Source organism: Glycine max, chromosome 16 (assembly GCF_000004515.6).
Source record: "Glycine max cultivar Williams 82 chromosome 16, Glycine_max_v4.0, whole genome shotgun sequence".
Taxonomy (NCBI): domain Eukaryota; kingdom Viridiplantae; phylum Streptophyta; class Magnoliopsida; order Fabales; family Fabaceae; genus Glycine; species Glycine max.
In genome coordinates, this window is record NC_038252.2 from 23,020,313 (window position 1) to 23,036,908 (window position 16,596).

Below are 16,596 nucleotides of genomic sequence, written 5' to 3' on the forward strand. Positions count from 1 at the left end.
AATCAGAGGACTACATGTCCTCGCCTTCAAAGGGCTGCACACCCTCACTTTCAGAGGACTACACGTCCTCGCCATCAGAGGGCCGCATGCCCTAACCCTCAAAGGACTACACGTCCTCTCCATCAGAGGGCTGCACGCCGTCACCTTTAGAGAACTACGCGTCCTCACTTTCAGTGGGCTCCACATCCACACTTTAAGAGAATTTAAGGTCCTCTACCCTTAATGCTTAATCGAGACTTGCGCTCCCGGTTAAGGGGCCAGTAGTTTCCTTTTATCGGTTCCTGGGCCACCCCCTGATCCATAGGAGGGCCAACTGTGCGAGCACAACTATAGGAGGAGGCTATCGCACAACTATTATGCATACCGGGCAAGACTTCACCCGTGCCGCTACAAAGAGACAAGTGAAAATCATTCACACCAACATGACCACTCTTACACAGATATGGATGACATTGCTACTTAGCAACATTCTGCCGAGCGACCATAATGTCGATCTCCCCCTGTGGAAGTATCAGTTGGTCTGTGTCGTCATGACATAGGTAAGTATGCACGTGGCTCAACTGATTTATGATATCATCCACTATTTGCAGCGATCACGCCAACAAGACACCCAGTGGACCAGGAGAAGTCCAACAGGGCCCTGGGGTTTCCAGCTCTGGTTACGAGCCTCTATCAGTCCTACAGGGTGCCCGCCCCCCCTAGCAAGGTCACGCCATCATGACATAGGTAAGTATGCACATCGCTAAACTAATTTCTAATTTCATCTTTTGTTTGCAGGGATCGCACCCGCAAGACACCCAGTGGACCCGGAGAAGTCCAACAGGGTCTTGGGGTTTCCAGCTCTGATTACAGGCCTCTGTCAGTTCTACGGAGTGCCTGTCGCCCCCAGCAAGGTCATCAAGCCCCCTATTAACCGAACTTTCATCGAGAAGTACTGCGCCCCCAGGCAGGCGCAGGGCGAGGCATCAGAATAGTTGGCAACAGGCGCACCGCCACCACCTCTAGAGTTCACCTCAGCTCATCCACAAAAAGGTTAGAGCGTTGCCTACGGCACATGGCTGACCAATAGGCGACCAAGTCCAAAGCCAAAGGTAAGTAAAAGTATTAGGTCCGTGACCTACAAGTCATCACGCGCCCAGCTCAAGACCTTAAAGAAGTGCTACTAGGACACACCTTAAAGAAGCACAACCTAGTAACTTTTAAATCTCCACTTGTTAATTGATCACCATTGTTTCTCAAGTCATAGTAGGACACACCTAGTTGCTCATGATCCTAGGAATTTAAATAAAACAAGCACAAGCTCGGAAGGTAGTCATACCTCACAAAATATATGTATGTGTGTTTAGGTAGTGAAAATACCTTAGATATGCATGCATGTAATTTAGGTAGCAAACAAATACATCACACAATATATATATATATATATATATATATATATATATATATATATATATGTATGTATGTATGTATGTTTAGGTAGCAAGATACCTTGGATATGCATGTATATAGCAAAAATACCTCACAATATATATATATGTATGTTTAGGTAGCAAGATACCTCGGATATGCATGTATATAGCAAAAATACCTCACAAAAATATACACATGTTTAGGTAGCAAAATACCACATGAAAAAAAAAACAAACAAGAACAAAAATATATCTTTCGGCTGAAAAGCCAGCATGCTTTTGAAAAGAAATAACTTCCAGCTTTTCTTTGAAAAAAATTTCACTAATCATAACCAGTTTTTTTTAAAAATGTGTATACACCTGAAGGGTGAATGCTGTGAAAATTTTCCCGAACGCCTAAAATGGACTCAGATGAATGCATGAAATGATAAAAGAACATATTTTGGAAACACTGGGTTGACTTAAATAGGGAAAATGAATCCTGAGCCCTAGTGTCCACATGGGTGCATGCATGACCAGTTTTGCATAAAATTTCCTAATCATCATTGTCGCTTGTGTATCATGGAAATAATGTGGGACATCCCCTTTATCCCCGAACCGCTGGCCAAACCCTGACATATACCATGTCCAGCCGTTCTACAAGCCTTGAGCCAAAATCCCAACTTATCATAAACCTTGACCCAGGGTGAGAATGTCAATCCTTGCCCTCGAAAGAAAACAAAGAAGGAAAATTCCCAATCAAAGAGTAGGAGAAAACAAAGAAGGAAAATCCCCAAACAAAGAGTAGGAGAAAGCAAAAAAAGAAAAGAAAATTCCCAATCAAAAGAGGGGGAGAAAGCAAAAAAGAAAGAAAATTTCCGATCAAAGATCGGAAGAAAACAGAAGAAATATGCTGAAAGGTCTTTGGACCAAACAATATCTGAACAATACAAAATTGTCACCAAGTAAACAACAAAAGAAAGGAAACCACGACCTAAAGTGGTCCTCTCCCTTTGATAGCCAACCAAAATCCTGTGCGTCAGTGACTTGTTCACCTCACACTAAACAAAAACAGAAAAGGAAAAGGCCAAGAACACTCAAAGCCAAATTTCCCACAAAAAACAAACCATTCTCAAGAAAAAGTCCTATTGATCCATGATCACGCATGTAATCTTTGATTTGATAGGAAATGATTTGCAAAATCAAGTCATGACATATCTATGGTTCGGAATTAGGATGAAACACTTACCTGTGTGAGATTGATACACTTTGAGTGATTTTCTTCTATTTTTGTTGGACCCAGTGTTTCCTCTAAATGGTTGTTTAGAAACGAAATGCTAACATCCAAAATCTCATTTATGGTTATGAGAAAATTTCATCAGCATACTCTCCTTCCCCAATAGACGCATTATATTTCATCAAAAAATCATATGTTGCTTTGATCAGTTGGAGGTTTTGTTTCTTTACTAAAGCATGTTCGCATTTTAGTGAAAAAACACCAAGACTATTTTAGTCTCACAGTTATCAAGAACTACGTAGGTCTGAGTTCCTCATCACAAATTGAGGATACGTAGGAGTAAAAGCCCTGCTTTTGTCGACCACCCCACCTTTGTTACCGTGACCCAAGAGTCCGGTGGCATGCGGAGACACCCAACGGTAACCCGCAAACATTCTTTTCCTATCTCTAAGACTCAACACATGATAGCCCACAGAAACTAACAACGTCTTCTGCACCCTTTGTCAATCGCGACCAACAAGCCCGTTGACTCGCGAAGATTTACGTCGTATTCCGTGCTTACAACCTCTGTCAGTACTAACTCGTGAAGTTAGGGGGCAGGTGGAAATACCCAAGTGGTTATCCGTATAAACATTCTTTTGCTATCTCTAAGACTCAATGCATGATAGCATGCAAAGACTAACGTCGTGTTCTACACCCTTTGTCAATCGTGGCCAACAAGTCCGTTGACACGTGGAGATTTACATCGTCTTCCGCGCAGACAACCTCTGTCAGTACTAACTCATGAAGTTAGGGGGTAGGCGGAAATACCCAAGTGGTTATCCGTATAAACATTCTTTTGTTATCCATCAGACCCAGAGCACGATAGCATGCAGATGCTAACATCGTCTCCTGCACCTTCTGTCGTCCTGACCTGTGAAGTCAGGTGACACGTGGGATTACCTTATGGTTACCCGCACCTTTCGTCAACCAGGGGGCAAACGAGCCCGTTGACGCGAAGAGACTAACATCGTCTCCTGCACCTTTTTTGCCATCCGGGGACAGCAAGTCAGGTGGCAGGCGGAGGTACCTTATGGTCATTCGCGCCTTTCGTCAACCGAGGGGAACGAATTCGAAGGTATCAGGATGATGTTGGTCGTTCGGTGCTGATCATTTTCAAAATTTTTGCAGGTTTTACCTCTCATGGTCCGGAAACATTCAAGCCCAACGACGCCTGAGATTCTTCTCTGCTGGGCAGGGACGATCGAGTGCAATGGCGAAGGGAAGTCTTGTGGTTGTCCAACTTTTTCATTTTCAAGACACTAAAGTTTGTTCACGCTTCTGATACCTTTTCTTTTCTTTCTGAATGACAGGTTCTGCTGGCAGGGATATTGGTCGGCCGAATGATGTTCCGCTCGAACGAAATTAGTGTCTTATCTTTACTTCGCTTTTATCTCCAATAAAAGACAAGTAAAGAGGGGCAACTGTCATACCCTAATTTCGTCTGGGGACCATTTGTTTGGTGGGATGCAGCCTTCGTTTGGCCGCTTCGAGGTACTTAACACCCATCGTTAGGCAATCTGTAAAGTTCCGCGACATGTCGGGAGTCGAAAGGAAGCATTGTTGTGCAATTCGTAAAGTTATGTAACATTCTAGAAGTCAAAGAGGGGATGGTTGCGTAATCCATAAAGATTCGCAACATTATGGAAAGAAAACAAGTATTGTTACGTAATCCGTAAAGTTTCGTAACGTTACAGAAAAAAGAATCAGCAAAAAAAGGCAAAGGGGTGTATTTAGTAAAAAGGGGTGTGCAAATAGAAATCAGGCCCACTTGGACCTTCCAGGGTGTTCCAACAGAAGGCGGTGCCTTCTGGTGGAAGCGAGCTGGGCGGCAACCACCTCCCTCTTTTCCCCTATAAATGGGGGAAAGAGGGCAGAGCAAATTCGTTCAACCCTCCTGGTATCTAGGATTCACTTGAAATTAGTGAGAAAAATTGTTTTCGTGAAGAAAATCTAAGTCGAGGCGCTTCCGTAACACTTCCGAGATGTTTTCGTGGGCGATTTCGTGAAGATTTTCCACCGTTCTTCATCGTTCTTTGTTCGTTCTTCTTCGTTCTTTGGTCTTCAACCGGTAAATTCCCAAAATCGAACCTTTCAATTCATTTTATTCGCCCCTAGTGGTCCCCACTTGTTTTGCGTTCTTTTATTTTCATTTCGTTTGCTTTCCGTACCCCTTTTGACGTGCTTTAACCATTTATTTAAGTCATTTTCTCGCCTAATCAAAAATAAATTTCCACCGATCATTTGAGTTGTAATATCTTTTAATCTCTGTTAGAATAAAATCCGACCGATCTTTCACGCCGTAACCACGTTTAAAACCAAAAAGAGGCAAAATAATAATATAATAATAAAAAAATAACTTTAAATAAAATAATCAAAAAAATCAATCGAACGTTTTTTTCTTTGGGATTTTTCTTAATTGAATTGACTAACAACCAAAGTAAAACTAAGGCTAAAATCAACTCACAAATCAAGCCTTTGTCATTAAAAAACACCTAAAAACCATTTTAAGGTCCAACGCCTTGAAATGGTCCTCTTTGCTTTTATTGGTTAAACGTGGACTTTTGAAAGCCTAAAATCAACACATAACTTTCTCTCCTTTGAAAAACCAAGTGATCATTAAATGGTCTAATGCCTTAACGTTTCTCTCCTTTCCAAAAATCAAAAGATCGTTTAATGGTCCAATGCCTTAAACGACTTTTGTTCAGTCAAAATATATCTTGCAAAAAAGATAAAAACACCTTAACCAATGTTCAGTTCTCAAAGAACTACGTAGGTCTGATTTCCTTATCACAATTGAGGAATACGTAGGAGCAAGGGAAACACCCTTGTCGACCACAAAAAGATAAAAAATACAAAAAATAACATAAAAAGCATAAAAACACAAAAGGACATAAAAAAGGGAAAATGAAATATTTTGAAGTTATATTTGCACACTTGATTAAAGGTTGTCGTCCTTTGTGATGGACGCGTGGGGTACTAATACCTTCCCCGTGCGTAAATACAACTCCCGAACCTTTCACACTTAAAGTTCGTAGACCACACCTTTTCCGGTTTTTTCCGACGTTTTCCTCAAATAAACGTTGGTGGCGACTCCATACATTTTCCTTTCTTGGAAGACGCACCCATGAGTCTCGCGTCGCCCTCCCGTCGAAGGGTAGGTTGCGACATACTCCTTTTAAGAGTTGGACTTAGGGAGGCGAAAAGAACAAGCATAGCTAGGTTCCTTAGTGGGCTTAATGTGGAAGTGAGGGACAAGGTTGAACTCCTTCCATATAGGGACCTAGATGAGCTAGTTGAACTTTGTATAAGAGTGGAGCAACAACTTAAAAGAAGGCCTTCTTCAAAATATTATGGCTCTCACTCTTATCCAAGGAAGGACCAATCCCATGGAATTTTATGGGCTGCACCTTCAAAACCCATGGAAGATAAGGGTAAGACCATAGAGAAATACACCCCTAAGACTAGTTCCCAAGAAAGAACTAGCAACATTAAATGCTTTAAATGTCTCGGGAGAGGTCACATTGCCTCTCAATGCCCCCACAAAGAAAACCATGATCATGAGGGGTCAAGACATTTATAGTAGTCACGAGGAGACTACTTCTTGCCCTTCCTCTAGTGGAAGTGAAGATGAAGTAAGGGGTGAATAATCTAGTGAGGAAGTCTACCCCCATGAAGAAGGTGACCTCTTAATGGTTAGAAGGCTCCTTGGAGGTCAATATTGTGATCTATCTCAATCCCAAAGGGAGAACATCTTTCATACAAGATGCAAAATTTTAGATAAAACTTGTTCTCTCATTGTGGATAGTGAATCTTGTTACAATTGTTGTAGCACAAGATTAGTCTCCAAGTTGAACCTCACTATCATTCCCCACCCAAAACCTTATAAACTTCAATGGCTCAATGAGCAAGGGGAAATGATAGTTAACCAACAAGTGAAGGTACCTTTCTCCATTGGGACATATAAGGATGAAGTTAATTGTGATATAGTTCCCATGGAGGCAGGACATATTCTTTTAGGAAGGCCATGGCAATTTGATAGGAAGATCATTTACAATGGCCTAACTAATGAAATTACCCTCACCCATCTTGGCACTAAATTTGTGTTGCATCCTCAAACACCTTCGCAGGTGGCCAAAGATAAACTAACTATGAAAGATAAGAGGGATGAGGAAGAAAAACTAGAAAAACAAAAGAAAAAAAAAGATAGTAAGGCCTTGTCTTCAAAGGCCAAGGGGAAGGAAAAAGAGGAAAAGGATTCCTCCAAGAAGATTGTTAAGAAGGAAAATCATTTTGCAACAAAAGGTGATATTAAAATAGCACTCCTTCTTAAACAAACTTTCTACCTTCTCCTATCAAGGGAAACATCCCTTGGCACTGCCATACCTCTTTAGCTTGAGGTTATTCCTCAATTAAAGGAGTTGTTGGATGAGGGTTTGGTTCGCAAGAGCTTAAATCCTTGTGCTTTGTTGGTGCCTAAAATAGGTATTACTAGACACCAAATCCCCATGATAGGTGGTATGATTAATGTGTTGAGTGGTGCAACACTATTTTGTAAAATCACTCATGCACCCAACATCTTCAAGATTCAAGATTTGTGTACATAGGGACTCACTAGGTAGATTGGGACACCTTAGGTTTGTCGTAATTTTTTGTAGGAATAATCAACATGAAAATAAAGAAAAAGATATGTTTTATTCCATTACTTTCCTTAACTTTTTAAACAGTGATCAAGGGCTTCCCATGGACCCTAAGAGAATAAGGTCATTCCTGAGTGGCCTACTCCACCAAGTATAAGGGAAATTTAGGGTTCAATATCTTAACAAACTTTTACAAAAGGTTTGTCCCATATTTTTCTATACTTGTAGAACCACTCATTGAGTTGGTGAGGAACTATATTCTCTTATGGGAAGATGGCCAGGAAAGGGGTTTTTAGTCCTTACCGTACTCTAACATACCCAACATCACTAATACATATGTTTCTATTCTTTTTACAGTTGTTGAGGAAAGAATTAATGAGTTTTAAGAACCTCTGGATTTGAGGTCAAATCCCTTTCAAGGGGAAGGGAATGATGCAATCCTACCCCCCAAGGGCAATGGATAGAAGGGGAGTTGCTACGTGCACCCAACAAAATTGCTGGGGCACCCAGCAAACAGTGAATGGGCAATTATGCCCCTCTGAGAAGGCTATTTCTGGAATAACTTTCTTCCGAAAAACTTCCGGAAGACTGTTTTTCCGGAAAACTACCGGAAGACATTTCTTCCGGAAGAAGAAGGAAGACTTCCGGAAGAACTCCAGAAAACCTTTCAGAAGAAGTGTCTTCCGAAAGTTTTCCGGAAAAACAGTCTTCCGGAATACTTCCTTCTTCTTCCGGAAGAAGGTTGTTCCGGAAGTTTTTTTTTTTTAAATGTTGTATTTTCCTAATTATTTGATTTTAATAAATAAATTAAGTTATAAAATAAATAATATTATTATACATAAATTATTGTAAGTGAACATAATTATGACTAATATTTGTAATTCCTTTTTTACGCGCATGTAAATGTAAATAATAATTTGTGTGACAATTTAGTATAATTTAAAGCTTAAAAATTAATTAATTCGTATATTTTATAAAAAAAATAATTATAATTTGTATTACAAAACTTGATATATAATAAAAAAAATAATTATAATTTTATAACAACGTGAAGTAAAATAAATTTCATTTTATAATAATAACTAAAAATAAAATAATATTTAATATATATGTAACGACAATTTTGCCCCTGGTTGTTTTCTTTAAATTTATTGCGCTTTCACCTTCATCTTCGTCTTCTTGCTATTGTTATCCTTTTCCGTAAAAAGATTTTATGGTGGTCCCGTGAAGTAGAAGTTCCGTAACAAGCGATTTGGTGGTCCCGTGAAGCAGCTGTTCCGTGTTTGAAGTTGTTTTGGTCGTTGTTGTTCGTATTTCGTCGGAGGTACGCATTTGTCTGTTTTTTTTCGCGTTTTCTGGCGAGTTCTTTAGAGAAGATGAACAGTAAAAAACTATTTCCGGAATTACTTTTTACTGTTGAAGGAAGTAGTTCCGGAATGAGAATGTTGAATTTCCGGAAGAAGTTCTTCCGGAAGTTACTATGCTCAATTCCGGAAGAAGTGCTTCCAGAAACAAATTTTTTTAATTCTGCTTTAAAATTTATATATATATATATATATATATATATATATATATATATATATATGAATATTATAATTTATAATATCTGTATTGTGGATATAATTGGTTTAATTAGGTATAATGATTTTGGTATAATATTAAATGATTTAGGTAACATAATTGTATTTTGTTGCAGTAAAAAAATGTTTTATTAGTTGTTTAATATAGTGTTAAGTTTAGTTTAAGTAAATAATGTAGTTATAAATTTAGAATATATTTGTATTAGTTGTTAATATGTTTGTTAGTTAATATGTAGTGAAATTGTGGATGTGGTTATATGATAATTTGAATATACTTGTGTATGATGCATATGTCCTGTTAATATGTTTGTTAGTTAATATGTAGTAAATTTTTGGATGTGGTTATATGATAATTTGAATGCACTTGTGCATGATGCATATGTCCTTAAGATGGACGAAGATCAATGGAGGTATGACTATGCGATGTCACAAGAAGTTCATATGGATTATGATTATGATAATGAAGAAGAATGTGGGGTGAATGAACCACATGTGGATTGTTCAAATGCTTTTAATATGTCTCAGGTAATCATAGATAATTTGAGTCATTTGGTTGAATTGATGTTTTGTAAAAAAATTAATATGTTTGGGTTGCATTGTAGGTATTCGGTACTCGAGATGATGTTTTGCAATGGGCTCGAACAGTTGCCCATGAAAATGGATTTGTTGCAGTGATTATGAGGTCTGACACAGATACCGGTAGCAGAGGAAGAAGTTCATTTGTCTTAATTGGGTGTGAAAGGAGTGGTACGTACAAGTGCAAGAATAAAGAATTCGTTAGAAAAGACACTGGGAGTAGGAAATGTGGTTGTCCCTTCAGGGTTCGTGGGAAACCAGTGCATGGAGGGGAAGGTTTGATGGTGAAGTTGATTTGTGGGATTCACAATCATGAATTGGCCAAGTCCTTAGTTGGACATCCATACGCTGGGCGATTGACTAAGGATGAAAAGAAAATTATTGCTGATATGACAAAGTCGATGGTGAAACCAAAAAACATCTTGCTAACGTTGAAGGAACACAATGCCAACAGTTGCACCACGATAAAGCAAATTTACAATGCAAGAAGTGCATATCGTTCTTCAATAAGAGGAGCTGATACCGAAATGCAGCATCTGATGAAGCTTCTCGAACGTCATCAATACATTCATTGGCATAGATTGAAGGATGAAGTTGTGGTGCGTGATCTGTTTTGGTGTCACCCAGATGCAGTAAAGTTATGCAATGCATGTCATCTAGTATTTTTTATAGACAGTACCTACAAAACAAACAGGTACAGACTCCCACTACATGACTTTGTTGGAGTGACACCAACGGCGATGACATTCTCTGTTGGGTTTGCATATCTGGTGTTTTTTGGGTTCTTTAACGTCCAAACATGAGAAATAGCCGCCCTCCATTGTCTCACGGCACTGGCACACCCACGGAAAAAAATCCCAAACATGGGTACTTGAACATGAAAAAGGGTCCCTTTCCTATTTTTTTGGATTTTGTGGCTTTGTTTTTACGTGTTATTTGACGGAACCGTGGAACGGAAATAATTTTTTTGGGTTCTTTGACGTCCAAACATGAGAAATAGCTGCCCTCCATTGTCTCACGGCACTGGCACTCCCAAGGAAAAAAATCCCAAACATGGGTACTTGAACATGGAAAAGGGTCCGTTTCCTATTTTTTTGGATTTTCTGGCTTTATTTTTACGTGTTATTTGACGGAACCGGGGAACGGAAATAATTTTTTTGGGTTCTTTGACGTCCAAACATGAGAAATAGTGGCCCTCCATTGTCTTACGACACTGGCACACCCACGAAAAAAAATCTCAAACATGGGTACTTGAACATGAATTTTTTTAAAAGTCATATTTGTAGTATCTTATATGGCGATTTCATTGTCATGTATTTTTTTTTAATATTTTGTTTTTGGTACTAGCTTATTATTTTTTATATAAATATATATATATATATATATATATATATATATATATATATATATATATATTAATAGTGTAAATTATGATTGAATCATAATTTATTATATATGATAATTACTTTAAATATCTTACTAACACATAATTATGAATTATGAATGATTTTAAAAACATTTATTTTTAATGTAATTCTTACGAACAAAACTCATGATTTTAGGTTACCTTTCTTTAAAAATAAATTTAAAACACTCGAAAACTTCGCTTAAGGACCACGATCCGAATCAGAACCCATACGTCAGTTAATATCATAAAATAATAAACTGTGCAAAACAAGTCAACTATATTAAACAAAAAAGTGTAATAATTACAAATATTCATGTCAACTACAAGACAAAAAATAAATACAACAATCAATGATCCATGCGGCATCTCTGACGAGCCCTGACACTTCCATCAGCACTGGCTTCCTCTCTGGCGATCGTCAGGCAGTCCTGCATAATCTCATATAACTCTGTGCCTGCAGTGACCATCCTAAGGTTGAGCACACGCTCCAACCTCTGTGCAATCGCTTCATATCCGTCGTAATCATCCTGTCACAGTCATTAAAAACATTTATTATAAAATTTAAAATAACAACTCATCAAACATTAAACGCACAAAAAATCTTACCACATGTGGAGGGGGGTCAAATGCCACTGGAACCTGCGGGCTGGGCGGCTGTATGTACTCCTCAGGGTCAGCAGCTGGTGCATCTCTCGGCTGGTCACCTGCCTGGGTCGGTATCATGAATGGGTGAGATATGCGGAAAAACCACTCCATGTAATCCGCAGATACCTGCCCAGGCACTAGACAAAGCTCACCCGCAGGTAGTACATGCTCCGCAAAATGCATCCACCTGTCATCTATATCATCGTGTGACAATCGAGCACTAACAGGCGGTGGAGGGATGCTCTGGATGTAACCAAACTGCCATACCACCCTCTTCGGTCGAGCTGTGACCACCATAGGACCCCATCTCAGCTGACCTTGGAATGATGAAATCACCTCAAAGGCCCTAACCCTCCGATGCTCCATGTACGGCAACCAGGACACATCTGTGACGGTCAAAGCATCACAACATGCCCTGTAAGGTGCTCCTGTGATTCCCTTCATGTGCGCCTTCGACGTCAACCACCAGGAAGCACGTAGGGACGTCTCCTGGTATGTATCATCTGTCACGCACTAATGCACACTAGGGAAGTGCTCATAGATCCAGCACTACACAATAAATGAGGTTAACATAACATAATAACATATTTAAATCATAATCGAATGTAACATATTAAAAAACAAAAAATTTACCTGTAATAGCGTCAAGTACCCCGCAAGCTGTCGTGTGGTGGTCCTAGAAGCCTCATCTAACTGGTCATACATATGAACCAGCGCGGCAACTCCCCAAGCATAACCACCACTCTGAGTGAGGTCCCGAAAAGCGTCAAGGTGAACCACATGCACGTATGTTGCATTCTTATTAGCAAAAAGAGTGCAACCGATCAGGTGCAGCAGATAAGCGCGAGCTGCTACAATCCTCCGTCGGGCCTGACATCTCATCTCATAAATGTCTCGAACCCATCCTAGTCGTACATATGCCCTACGTGTCAATGTTGCCTTGGCTCTAGCCTCCTCGACAGACACCTCAAGCAACTCTGTCAGCAAAAATCTCGCCTCCTCCGTAGAAAGAGCATGAAAACTGTGCAACGCGCCAGTGATGGGCAAATGAAGGAGTGACGACACATCATCCAATGTGATCGTCAACTCTCCTATCGGAAGGTGGAAGGTGCTGGTCTCATCGTGCCACCTCTCCACGAATGCGGATATCAGTCCAGGATCGCCAGTAATAACTGAATAATCGATCAGTGGACTTAATCCTGTGGCAGCAACCAGTCCTTCAATCTCAGGCACTGGCCTCCAATCAGTGTCACCTTCCTCCCATGTAACACCAACTTCAAATCAGGACGTTCCTGATTTGAAGTACAAATTATACAATTATTAAAAAAAAAGTAATGACAAACAAATAAATCAAAAATTATAAATAATTAACAAATTAAAATACATGTCCACTCCAAACAGCATGTGCAACATGGTCCGCAAATGATGTCAGCACTGACGGGTCACGTGGCCTACCAGGGAATCCCTCAGTAGCATCATCAGCATCTGACCCCTCAGCACCATCAGCACCCTCTACGTCCGCAAGCATCTCAGGTGCCTCCTCAGCCAGATCAGGGACATCATCAGTCATGTCAGCAACTTCCTCAGCCAAATAACGTGCATCTGTAGTCATCTGATGAACCTGTTGTCTACGGGCTGAGGCAGTAGGCCTACGCCTCTCGGGAACATCAGCTGCAGCATGGTCATCATGTCTATCTCTGCCTACAAGTCTACCTATGGCACGACCTAAACCTCGTGTTCTAGCCATGATCTGCAAATCATGTGGAACACATATTTTTTTCGGTCAAAATATACACAACTTTCTTTATAAAAATAAAACAAGTTTATTTATAAACAAATAAAACTAATTTAAATCAAATTATTTTAAAACATACACAACATAATTTTAAAAAAACTAAACAACTTCATTTTTTTAAAAAAAAACACAACTAATGTAAAAATAATTAATTAGTAAACATTCACAAGTTTTTTTAAAAAAAAAAATAAACAACTTCATTTATAAAAAAACACAACTAATGTAAAAATAATTAATTAGTAAACATCCACATCTTAATTTAAAAAAAAAAACAACTTCATTTATAAAAAAAAAATACAACTAATGTAACAATAATTAATTAGTAAACATCCACAACTTAATTTAAAAAAAAAATAAACAACTTCATTTATAAAAAAAAAACAAAACTAATGATAAAATAATTAATTAGTAAACATCAACAAGTTAATTTAAAAAAAAATAAACAACTTCATTTAAAAAAAGCACAACTAATGTAAAATTAATTAATTAAAAAATATCCACAACTTAATTTAAAAAAAATAAACAGCTTCATTTATAAAAAAAACACAACTAATGTAAAAATAATTAATTAGTAAACATCCACAACTTAATTTTAAAAAAAATAAACAACTTCATTTATAAAAAAACACAACTAATGTCAAAATAATTAATTAGTAAACATCCACAAGTTAATTTAAAAAAAATAAACAATTTCATTTAAAAAAAACACAACTAATGTAAAATTAATTAATTAAAAAATATCCACAACTTAGTTTAAAAAAAAATAAACAACTTCATTTATAAAAAAACACAACTAATGTAAAAATAATTAATTAGTAAACATCCACAACTTTATTTTAAAAAAATACTACATTTATAATAAAATAAACAACTTAATTTATATCATTTATAAAAAAAATAGTATTTTTAAAAAATTTCCAAAACACACACAACTTTATTTATAAAAATAAACAACTTCATTTATAAACAAAAAACACTAATTTAAAAAAATAAGCAATAAACAAAAACAGACACAACTTCTTTTATAAACAAAAAAATAAATAATTTAAAAATTAATATTTAGTAAATATACACAATTTAAATTATAAAAAAAAAACATGACATCAAAAACCCAAACCTTATTTTTTTATAAAATTTCAAAAACAAAATAATAAAAAAAATAATAATAATTCATTTAAAAAAAACAAAACAATTTAAAAAAAAAAAAAAAAAAACTTTCCGGAAGAAGTGGTTCTTCCGGAAAAATTCCGGAAGAACCACTTCTTCCGGAAATCTCAAAGGTCATCCGGAAGAACCCTTCTTCCGGAAGAACACTTCTTCCGGAATACTTTCGGAAGAACTACTTCTTCCGGAAAGTTTCCGGAAGAGGTGTTCCGGGAGACTTCCGGAAGAAGTGTTCTTCCGGAAGACGTTTGGTTGCTTCCGGAAGAACACTTCTTCCGGAATGTTTCCGGAAGTTTCGGAAGAACTCCTAACGGGTCTTCCGAAAGCCTCCACTGTGAGCCCCCTTTCCCCATTTTTTTCGGCGTCTTCTACTCTCGTCTTCTACCCTAAGGTTCCACTACCTAAAGGTTACTATCCTAAGCTTCCACTGCTGAATCAATACTGGATATTAAAAGCAATGGGGAGTTAGGGAGACTAACCTCGAAGGCTCGTTTGCGGAGAAGAAGAAGAAGCTTGGCTCGCGGTGTCACGGAGGAGTAGCAGGAATTGGAAGAAGAAAAGAAGCAGGAAATGGTCTTCCGGGAAGAGGAGCGCGTTTTTAAATTTTTTACTTAAAGGGCAAAATGGCCCATTCACTAAAATTGCTGGGTGCACCTGCAATATTGCTGGGTGCACCTAGCATTTCTCGGATAGAAGACTCCAAGAAGATTGGGCCAAAGATGCAAGTGAAGGCCCTAGGGTTCTCATGAGCCTTAGGATAGATTTTGGGCCCATGGGCTAAGTATGAGCCCACTTATCTTTGTACATATTCGACTAGGATTTCATTATATTTGGTCCTTGTATTTAGGGCTCCATAATGTAGGTAGGGTACCCTAGAAATATAGGATTTTCCAGCCCTTGTATTTTAGGGCACCTAGACTAGTTTTTGTATTAGGGGTAGTTTTGTAATTTCACATGCACTAAGTGAATATTTGATGCGTGTGGTTGGAAATAAGTTTAATTGAATTGGTAGAAGCCCAATCCAATTAAATTTTAGAGGGGGAGGTGAGCATTTGCTTACTACACCCTATTGCCACATCATATAGTCACACTTTGTGCATGTCCTTCATGCTTTACATGCCTCATGACACCTAAGCACACTTAGTAGAGAATCTTGGAATTGATCTTGGATTAGTGGGCTGAACCATAACTAAAATTCACTAATCATAATTAGTGAAATTTTGGCTCCAAAGTTTGGGCTCCACAAATTCAAGTAAATTTTGAATTGAAATTCAAATTTCCCTCCAATTTTGTGTGACACTTAGGCTATAAATAGAGGCATGTGTGTGTATTTTTTTTAAAACTTTGATCATTTGAAAATTAAACTTCAGATTTCAGAGCTCTCTTAGAGCACAAAATTTCATGCTCTTCTCTCCCTCTCCCTTCATTCATCTCCTTCTTCCTCCAAGCTCTTATCCATGGCCTTCTATGGTGGTGAGCTTCTTCTAGACTCATCTTCTCCTTGAAGTGGCGTCTTCTCTCCACTTGTTCCAACATGATGGTGCATGCTTAGAATCCTCACCAGCATCAGGTGACCCTGGCACATAGTCCGACACTTTCGAAGAAGATGAATAATACAAAGAGAAGATCTCTATGATCTCCATAAGAATGACATGGCAATAGTAGGGTGGTGTAGGCTACACCCACCATAAAAAATACTCCATGAACTCTGGTGCCTTCTCAAAGTCAAAGGGACATCATAGTGAACCTCAGGTACCCGATAAAGTGGTCAATGCCCCATGCCACGTTTGGGAACTATCTCCCAATCCTATAGTCAAGCTCGAGGAGAAGCTCCGGCTCTGTCTAACCCTAAAAAAAATGTAAAGGTGAGTCTTTCCACTCTGTCAGCCAAAACACAGAAAGACCTAAACGTAAGTTAAAACACACAAGACTAGCAACCATTGTGATGTGGCTATCTATTGGATCTCACATGAATTTCTAAGGCGTCACCTTTTGACTAACTTAACATATATGTTTATATATCACATTGGCAAACTACCACTAGAACTCCCAGAACTTAGTGGTCTTACAACACTTTAGTTCAAACGAGTACCGAAAGGACACCTTATGCCATGGTACAATGGC